Source organism: Rhinopithecus roxellana, chromosome 4, assembly GCF_007565055.1.
Source record: "Rhinopithecus roxellana isolate Shanxi Qingling chromosome 4, ASM756505v1, whole genome shotgun sequence".
Taxonomy (NCBI): domain Eukaryota; kingdom Metazoa; phylum Chordata; class Mammalia; order Primates; family Cercopithecidae; genus Rhinopithecus; species Rhinopithecus roxellana.
The window spans coordinates 41,489,901-41,500,355 of NC_044552.1; positions in this window are offsets into that span (position 1 = coordinate 41,489,901).

The window sequence follows — 10,455 nt, forward strand, 5'->3', positions numbered from 1 at the left end:
AAGATCTTGCACTCGTCTCCACTGACCATTCGGTTTTTGTACTCCTAGAATTGGGGTGTTGCAGGGACTGCTGCATTTCCTTACTAAGCCTTGAGCTTTTAAATGTTTAATAATATTCTGTAATCTTTTATGAGCTTCAGGCCTTAAGGGTTACTGCCTTTGATAAGGAAAAGTGGTGGGGTCTTTTAACCTGATTTTGACTGGGTGGGCATTTTTTGCCCTTCCAAATTGTGTTTCCAATGTCCAGAATTCAGGGTTGATTCCCTCCTCAAATAGGGGACAACAAATAGGTAACTTGTTCTCCATATTCTTATAGATAATAGCTCCAGCCTTGGCTAATATATCCCTCCCTAATAAGGGTGTAGGACTTTCAGGCATAACAAGAAAGGCATGTGAAAACAGCAAATTCTCACAATTACAGGTGAGGAGGTGGGATAAATACCTGTTTACAGGCTGTCCCAGGATTCCTCAGATGGCAACGGACATTGAGGACAGTCATCCAAGACAGGAGATTAACATTGAGAAGGCTGTGCTGGTGTCCAAGAGGAAGTCGATTTCCTGGCCCTTAGTGGTTAAACATACCCAGGGCTCAGTGAGGGTGATGACATGAGCTGGTGCTTGCCCCAGGAACCCTCAGTCCCGTGGTTGGATCATCTGGTTGGGGGCTTTTGACCCAGAGAACCTTTGCCCTCTGGGACATTGTGCCTTCCAGCGATTGCCTTGGCATAGTGGACATGGACAAGGGGACAGCTTATTTCTCATTGGACAATCTTTTTTAAAGTGTCCTCATAAACCACACTGATAACAAGCCCTACTGCGTGATTGGCCTACTCCATTTTCTGTCCTCTCTGAACCATCAAGGTTTGTTTGTCTGAGTGCCATGACTAAGGTTGCGGCCCTTCTCTGATCTCACTTTTCCCTTTGGACCTGTTCCTTTTGGTCCCTATTATAGAACACCGAGGTTGCCACGTTTAATAATGCCTCCAAATTTTGTTCAGGGCCCAGGATTGCTTTTGGAGCTTTCTCCTTATATCTATGCCTGTTTGGGTAATAAACTTATCTTTTAGAATCAATTAACCCTCGAGTGATTTGGGTGATAGGGGAGTATATTTTCTTAAGGCCTCCCATAGCTGCTGGAGGAAGGCAGAAGGATTTTCTTCCTTTCCCTGAGTTATGGTGGACATCAATGAATAATTCATGGGCGTTTTCCTAATTCTCCTTAGTCCTTCTAGAACACAGGTCAACAGATATTTATGACTCCAGTCCCTGTGATCTGAGTCAAGGTCCCAGTGGGGTTCTATACTGGGGATGGCTTGCTGACCAGTAGGGAATTTGTCCCTTTCTTTGACTGTCATTCTATCATTTACTTGACTAAGATACCAGGTATCTCCAAACTCTCAGGCTGCAGCTAAAGCCACATTATTTTCATTAAAGGTCAGAGTTTGATCTAACAGTAGCATGACATCTCTCCAAGTGAGGTTGAAGGTTTGCTCTCGACCCTGTAGGACATCTATGTAGCTATTAGGATCATCTGAAAACTTCCCCAGGTCTGCCTTGATCTGTTTTAAATCAGAGAGAGAGAGAAGGGGATATGTACCTGGGTTGGGCCACATTCCCCTCCCACTACAGCTTGAAGGGGACATAACCAATAGCTTGGGGTTTTTTATGGTCCTTTGGAGATTTCTTTGCTTATTTCCTTCTGGACAGGGGAGATTGGAGGAGGATTATCATTACTAGGAAGGGGAGCTATAGGGAGTCTAGGATATGGGGGTAAGCTGAGAGGTCTTCCTGTGGGATGTAAATTGTAAGCTTTGAATACTTGTCTATTCTCCCTCAATGAAAAGAAAGCTTGGGCATAAGGTGTTTCACTCCATTTGCCTTCCCTCTTACAGAAAAGGTCAAGCTGCAGCATAGTATTGTAATTTGTACTTCCCTTAGGTGGCCATTTTTCCCCATCAGAGAGAGAATATTGGGGCCAAGCCATAGTGCAGAAAAAAATGAGCCACCTTTTTTTCAGGGGTTGTGGGTCAAATTGGTGCCAATGGGTTAGGATGCATTTCAAGGGTGAGCCTGTTGATGCCTGAGTGTTTTCCATCTGAAAGACAAAACCGCCTGCGATTTTGGTTTGTTTTGTTTCTCCCCCTGTCTAAGAACTCACAATGGTCCCTGGACCCTGCTGATTGGAATGGTTGCACTCACTGGCACAGCTGCAGAAACACTAGTTTTTCTCCCAGACCACAAGGATGACGGGGGAAGGTCAGATTTAGCAGCTCTCAAAAGCCTGCACCCTTGCCTGTCCTCCTAGACCGCAAGGAGAACCGAGAAAAATCACATTTAATGGCCCTTACTGACTCATTCTCAAAAATCTGTTAGAGTCCTAAACATTCTCCTGTTAGTATTGGGACTTTACCCCTGTCCTATAAAGATGTTATGCCCCCAAAATGAAGTGGAGGGCCATACCCTGAGGGAGGGACGGGATCTCCAGAGTTGGAAGAGTGACACCTTTTGTCCACACTTATATGAATAGGAAGGATACAATTTCTGAGGCTCCCCATATCCTAGCTTCAGAAATAGCTTTTCTTAGGCCTGCTAGTCTGAGGAGAGATCCTAAAATTCCAGATAGTACCCCCTACAACAGGGCTTTGGGCAAAAATTATGTCTTTCTGATTGGTGAGCCTGGGTGCCTAAAGAAGGTAACAGAGTCCTGGAGTTTATACTAGAAGTCATTCTTATAGGAGAAACTAGAAAAGCACCAGAGACAGGGAGTGATTTTTAGAAGTGGGACTAACCTCGTAGAAGTGAGGCATGAGGAAGTTTGTCTGATAGGCATTAGGACCCAGAGGGCAAGGGTCAGGTTAGATAGGATAGATGGGTGAGTCTCCCTTAGGCGACATGCCTTTGAGAGTTCCACTCATGGCCGCAGGGTCAACCAACTTGTTGTCAGGACCCCAGAGCTCAATGGCTTTCCTCCCTATTGATCCTCAGCTCAGCCCAGAAGTACAGGAAAAGTGGAAGCTGGTTCAGGCCAACCAATGCTCCCAACTCCAGTGAATTGAGGGTTGTTAGAGAGCCCTTTGCCAGAAAGCCTGACACCCGTGTCTTTAGTCCAGTGGCCACGCTAGTCACTTTTAACTGGTCGACAGGTGCCCGATATTTAGCCCCCAAATTCTAAGGAAAAATAGGATAGAATAGCAAGCAAAAGGGGTCTGTTGGTGCTCACTGCTCAGTGATAGTCAATGTCCCACCACTTGGCAAAAGGTAAAAGTCTCACTGCATGGTGATAGGTGAAAGTCCCATCTGCGTCGCCAAAATGTGTCTGGAATTGGTAGGTTCTTGTTCTCGCTGACTTAAAGAATGAAGCCATGGACATTTGCAGTGAGTGTTAGTTCTTAGAGATGGTGTGTCCAGAGTTTATTCCTTCTGATGTTCAGATGTCTTCGTAGTTTATTCTTTCTGGTGGTTTCGCGGTCTCATTTGCTTCAGGAGTGAAGCTGCAGACCTTCGTGGTGAGTGTCACAGCTGTTAAAGGTGGCGCGTCTGGAGTTGTTCGTTCCTTCCATCCGGAGTTGTTTGTCCCTCCTGGTGGGTTCATGGTCTTGTTAGCTTCAGGAGTGAAGCTCCATATTTTCACAGTGAATGTTACAGCTCATGAAGGCAGTGTGGACCCAAAGAGTGAGCAGCAGCAATATTTATTGTAAAGAGTGAAAGAACAAACCTTCCACAGTGTTGAAGGGGACCCGAGCGGGTTGCCACTGCTGAATTGGGCAGCCTGCTTTTATTCCCTTATCTGACCCCACCCACATCCTCCTGATCGGTCCATTTTACAGAGAGTTGATTGGTCTATTTTACAGAGAGCTGATTGGTGCATTTACAATCCCTGAGCTAGACACAGAGTGCTGATTGGTGTGTTTACAATCCTTTAGCTAGACACAGTGCTAGACAGAAAAGTTCTCCAAGTCCCCACTAGGTTAGTTAGATACAGAACACTGATTGGTGCATTTACAAACCTTGAGCTAGACATAGGATGCTGATTGGTGTGTTTACAAACCTTGAGCTAGACACAGAGTGCTGATTGGTGTATTTATAATCCCTTAGCTGGACATAAAGTTTCTCCAAGCCCCTACTAGACTCAGGGACCCAGCTGGCTTCCCCTGGTGGATCCCACTCCCTGGCTGGCAGGTGGAGCTGCCCTCCAGTCCCACACCATGTGCCTGCACTCCTCGGCCCTTGGGTGGTCAATGGGACTGGGCACCTGGGAGCAGGGAGTGGCGCCTGTGGGGAGTCTTGGGCCACGTGGGAGTCCATGCAGGGGGTGGCGGACCTAGGACATGGAGGGCTGCAGGTCCCGAGCCCTGCCCTGCTGGGAGGTGGCTGAGACCCAGCAAGAATTAAGTGTGGCACGGGTGAGCTGGCAGTGCTGGGGGAACTGGTGCACCCTCCGCAGCTGCTGGCCTGGGTGCTAAGCCCCTTGATGCCTGAGGCCTACTGTGCAGGCCAGCAGCTCCTACTGCTGGGCCGGCAGAGCCCGCTCCTGCCCGGAACTCACCCTGGCCAGTGAGCCCACGCGCAGCCACCGTTCCCGCCTGCACCTCTCCCTCCACACCTCCCCACAAGCAGAGGCAGCCGGCTCCCGCCTCGGCCAGCCCAGGGAGGGGCTCCCACAGTGCTGTGGCGGGCTGAAGGGCTCCTCATGCGCTGCTGCAGTGGACACCGAGGCCGAGGAGGCGCTAAGAGGAAGGGCTGCTAGCATGTTGTCACCTCTCACCAGCACTTTGGGAGGCCGAGGCAGGTGGATCACGAGGTCAGGAGATGGAGACCATCCTTGCTAAGGTGAAACACCATCTCTAATAAAAAAGACCAAAAAAAAAAAAAAAAAATTAACCAGGCATGATGGCAGGCACCTGTAGTTCCAGCTATTTGGGAGGCTAAGGCAGAAGAATGATGTGAACCCGGGAGGCGGAGCTTGCAGTGAGCCGAGTTGGCACTACTACACTACAGCCAGACAGAGCGAGGTTCCATCTCACAAAAAAAAAGAAAAAAAGTTAAAAACCTTAAAAAGTAAATAAACCTAATATGTTATGGTGAGTTAATTTATCATTGAAGAAATAAAATATATTTTTAATGAATGCAGTGTAGCCTAAGTGTACAGTGTTTATAAAGTGTAAAGTGTTTATGAAGTATACAGTAGTGTCACGTCCTAGGCCTCCACATTCACTCAGCACTCACTGATTGACTCACCCAGAGCAACTTCCAGTCTTGCAAACTCTATTTGTGTCAAGTGCCCTATACAGTGTACCATTTAAGATCTTTTAAACTGTATTTTTACTGTACCTTTTCCTGTTTAAATATATTAAAATACTTACCTTGTGATACATTTGTCTCCAGTATTCAGTATAGTAGTATCCCATACGGGTTTGTAGCCTAGGAGCAATAGGCTATAGCATATAGTCTAGGTGTGTAGGAGGCTATCCCATTTAGGTTTGTGCAAGTACACTCTGATGTTTACACAATAACAAAATTGCCTAATGATACATTTCTCTGAATGTATCCTCATAATTAAGTGACACTTAACTATATCATCCTAAAACTTGCTGAATGTGCTTCCTCCACAAAATCAAGAATTTTTAAGAAGATTGGAATATATTCTTATTCTTTAGCAAGGTAAAGATAAAAATATAAAATATGAATTTGAAATTACAATTTTAAAGTGTTTTGCTTTTGCTGATTTCTCACATTCCAGGGAAAGCTAATTTGCTTCTCTGTGCAGAGATTGACCCATAAGATGAAATGCAATTTTCTAACAGCTGCATTTTCCAACTAAACAGTAAGAATGACATTTTATTTCTGTGAATATCAATTCTGAAAGAAAATTCTGCATAATGTATGTGTGTGGTTTTACATATAATTGGTTTTCACTCCATTCTTTTCGCTGAGATAATGAACTTTAAAGCACAATTTTTTTCATCCGTATTGAAACAGATTAATTATCTCAGATAACAATGCATATTTGAAGATATGTAAAGTAAATGTTAAGAAGAGTTTGATTAAACACACCTCTTAAAAATAAAATAATTTATTTTTCAAAAAGCAATTAAAAGAAGCAGTAATATCATAAGGTGACTCTATTATAAAAAGTACTATTTTAATAAACAGACAAAAACTAATAGAAGGCGTGAGGAAAGTTACAGCAGGAGTCTTATTAGTTGTATTGGTTCTGTTACAGTGAAATTTGCAGAACAGTTGTCAAGAGCACAAAGGGTAAAAAAGTTGAGAAAGAAATAACTTTAGAGAGAAGTTACTGTGGTTTCTGTCAGATGTGACAGTATTTTATTTTAAACGTGAATACAGAGGAAAATAAATGTAAAGCAACTGTTTTGCCTTGCCAATTTTGTGCAGAGTGCCAACTTTTATGACAAACTAAAAATGTGATCCAGGGTGAAATCTCATAAATGAGATTCTGGAAGGAAGTTTGAATATCACTGATGCCTGATAGCTAATTAATTAAATTGCAAGTGGTGGAGAAAGAATTTAAAGTTCCCTCAAAACATTAACTTCAAAAGTTTCACAAGAAATTGTGTCACAATATCTAAATTACGCATATCTGCTGAAATCATTTTTATTATTCAATTTTCATAAATAAATATCTGATATCTCATTCCTGTTCTTAGATTAGAGTTTTATATACTCTCCTTATTCCTGCTTAAGACATTATATCCCATTATTATTTCTTCGTTCATTAAAATAACAAGTAAATTCAAAATTGCAAAAAAAAATACTTTGGAAGAGACTAATTTAACTCAGATATTAGAAAAAAGTAAACTGGTAAACGTCTCTTTTTTACTTATATGCGTCTGTGGTCAGATTTCTAACTTTAAGCTTGTTTAATTCATGTTTAGATACAGAAGGATAGTCAAGCTGATTAAAATTTTGAGTCAATAACTTTAACTTTTACTTTTCATTTAAGCAATTTTAAATGTATTAAACGGTTCAAATGTGGTAAAGCCAGTTGTCTCTGTTTTAGAATTTCAGTTTTCCATATTTTGAGTTGTGCATCATCTTGAAGGGTAAGAGTAATTAATCATGATGGTCAATGTCCAAAATTGATCTAATTGGGGCAGAATGGTGCTACATTCAAAGGAGATTTCATTTCTTCTTCAAACTCATAAATGATAATGCAGTCTAAATGTTATTTACAATCCTTTTCAAAAAAACAAAATTCAGCAAATGTATCTTAGAATTTCATTTTATGAAAATGGTATTTTATTTATACAAACTCATATGCTTTAGGCAATTAGCATTATAAATACATTTTAATATAGCTTAGACTATGTAGTAAGTAAACATAAAGCAATAAATAGTTTTACTTTTCTCTGATCATTTCACACTTGTGTGTATAGAATATTAATGTACATTTAGAGTGGTTAAACATATTTTTAAAACTATTTTTGAATACTAGTTCTAAATATGTGGAAGGTAAGAAATACTTATTCTCTATATTTCTTATTCTCTGTATTTCCTAGAGCCTACCATTTTGTCATGTAAATAAATATTGTTTTTAAAAATTTGCTGATGTTGGTAGTTTTTTAACTGTAAGAACTCAGCACATTAAGAATATTAATTATTTGTTATATCTGATGTGAGATATTTCCTCAAGTTTTGATCTGTAAATGTTTATTTTTACTTTTCAAAATACTGAAATGTGTAAAAGGAAATTTATAAAAAGAAAGTACACATTGACCACAATACAACATTTCCAGAGATAGCAAATTTTATTTTATTCTATATTTTCAGACATTTATTCTTTTATGCATACAAACATATATACACACACACACACACACACACATATATATTCAACATAGTTTCTCATAGCTTGCCTTTTTCACTCAAAAAAGTGTGGCTATATTTTTGTGTCCATAAATATAAATCTATATCAGTGCTTGCAATACAATAAAAAATTTTAATCATATTATTTATGCCAAATGTATTTAATCAAGTAATTTTGCTAAATATGTAGGTTATATACTTTCAATTTGATAAATATAAACTTTTGGATATATATCTTTGCATTCAATATTTCAATGTTTTATGAAAATACATTCCTAAAATTTGAGTTGCTGAATCAAAGGTAATGTCATTAAATTTATTAGACACATATTCAAAAGGAGTATTTCTAAAAGGCTGTACAAATTTACATTGTATATAATTCTCAACACCCTCACCCTCAAAAACCTTGTGTATTATAATTTATTTTATTATTTAAAGACATAAGATAATAAATATCAATTTAATTTTACTTATGTGATTGACAATGAAGTTATGCATTTTTTCATATATGTTTTGTTCACTTATGTGATTCTTTTAAATTTTTTGTTGATACCATTCATGTCAATGCAAATTTTAATTGGTATTCAGTTGCATTATATTATTTATTAGAGATCATCATGTGGAAGTTTTTCAACATTTCATTATGAAAATTTCAAATGTGCAGTGAAAGCCTGTGTGGTGACCCATGCCTGTAATCTCAGCAATTTGGGAGACCAAGGCAGGAGGATTGCTTGAGTTCAGGATATCAAGACCAGCCTGGGAAAAATAGTGAGACCCCCGTCTCTCTAAAAAAATAAAAAAGCTGGGCATGGTGTGGCACACGTTTAATCCCAGATACTCAGGAAACTAAGATGGAAGAATAGCTTAATCCTGGGTAATTGAGGCTGCAGTGAGTCATGATTGTGTCACTGCACTCCAGCCTGTGTGACAGAGCAAGACCCTCAATAAAAAAAAAAAAAAAAAAAAGTGCAGTGAAGTTAAAGGTCTTTTACAGTGAACATCATTGATCGATCATCTGCATTCTAACACTAATATTTATTTAAATTTGTGGCATAAATCAATCCATATTTCCTTCATCCTATCCATACATTATTCTACCTTATTTTTGGATGCAATTTAATATACTTTGCAGGGATCAGTATACTTTCCCTTAAATACCTTATTATTAATATCATTAACTAGAGTTCAAATTTACTGCTTTTAATGTAAAATTTACGCATAATAAAATGCACAAACCTTGAGTGTACATTCCAAATTTTGACAAGTATATACACATGGATAACTCAAACCTTGATATTTTAGCACTCATATGGATAGTTTGTATTTCATGGCTTTACTTTTCCCTTTTCTCTTTTGAACTCTTTAATGTGTTTCCATATGACTTTTTAAATGTAATTAATTGACTGAATTTTCCCTTTTATGTTTTCTGTGTTTTGAGTCTTCCCTTGAATGGCCCATACATCAACATTTTAAAATTACTTATTATTAGTCTTCTGGTATCTAATCCAAGTGTGATCGGAAGCTGAATGAAATTATTTCTGTTTTATAGCAAAGCTGAGAGAAATAATAAATAATTACCAACATTTACTGATAATAAATGATTACCAACATCAACTCCCTCCCATATTTAAAAAAGAGGGGAGAGCAAACACTTTGTTCATGGCTATTAATTGAAACAGAACTAATTCCAACCAAACTATGTAAGAGAAAACTGGAAATCTCCTGGTATTTGTTGAGAGGAGACTTTGAGGACATAATAAGTCAGTAATCCTATTTTTTTTCCACTTCTGTTGCTTAAAAAATACAATTTGAAAATAATTCACCTATAAGTACTTCAAAAGAAAAAAAAAAAGGTCATTCAAATCAAGGAAAAAAATCTAAAACCTGAACAAAGATAAAGTTTGCAGGTAACATTCTGTATGAAAATTTTTCAACTTGCTGTTTGAAACAAACAAACAAACAAACAAACAAAACCATAAGCAGTTTTATTTTTAAATGTGAAAAATCAAGAAAGTACCCCAAACAATCATAACCTGCTAGTATAATTTTATACAACAGGTTATGCTCAGAAATTTTTTTGAAAGCACTGAGGGAAATAAAAGGAATAGAAACCTAAAATGTATATGTCTCATTTAAAAGATTTTTCATAATGCTCATTAAGAAAGCTCTGGGGTTTACAAAAAACAGATAATAAAGCTCAAGTTTAAAATGAACAGAAGAGTATTTATTTAAGAACTCTTCAATGTGGTATGTATTATTAAGTGTTTCCAGGTTAACATATTAAACCTCTATTATTTTCATTTCAAAATAGATTGCCTTCTCAGGTAACAGGGGGTTCAAAGAAATATTAATAGATGGAATTATAAAAATACATTTCTACAGAAAAATGTAAGCAATTTTTGAAGGAAAATTATAGTTTTCATTCACCAAAGTTAGGACCTCATAAACCTCCAGAGATATTATCCCAGCTGAGAAATGACCATCATTCACTTCTAAGTCTCAAGTCCAGAGTCCTTTGCTCTGTGAATCTTTTTTGTTTTTGTATATAGTTGAAATTCACCTCTCTTTCCTTGGTAATCCACTTACCCATTGCCAATTACACTAGGATTCCTGTAGCCCTAAGTTATA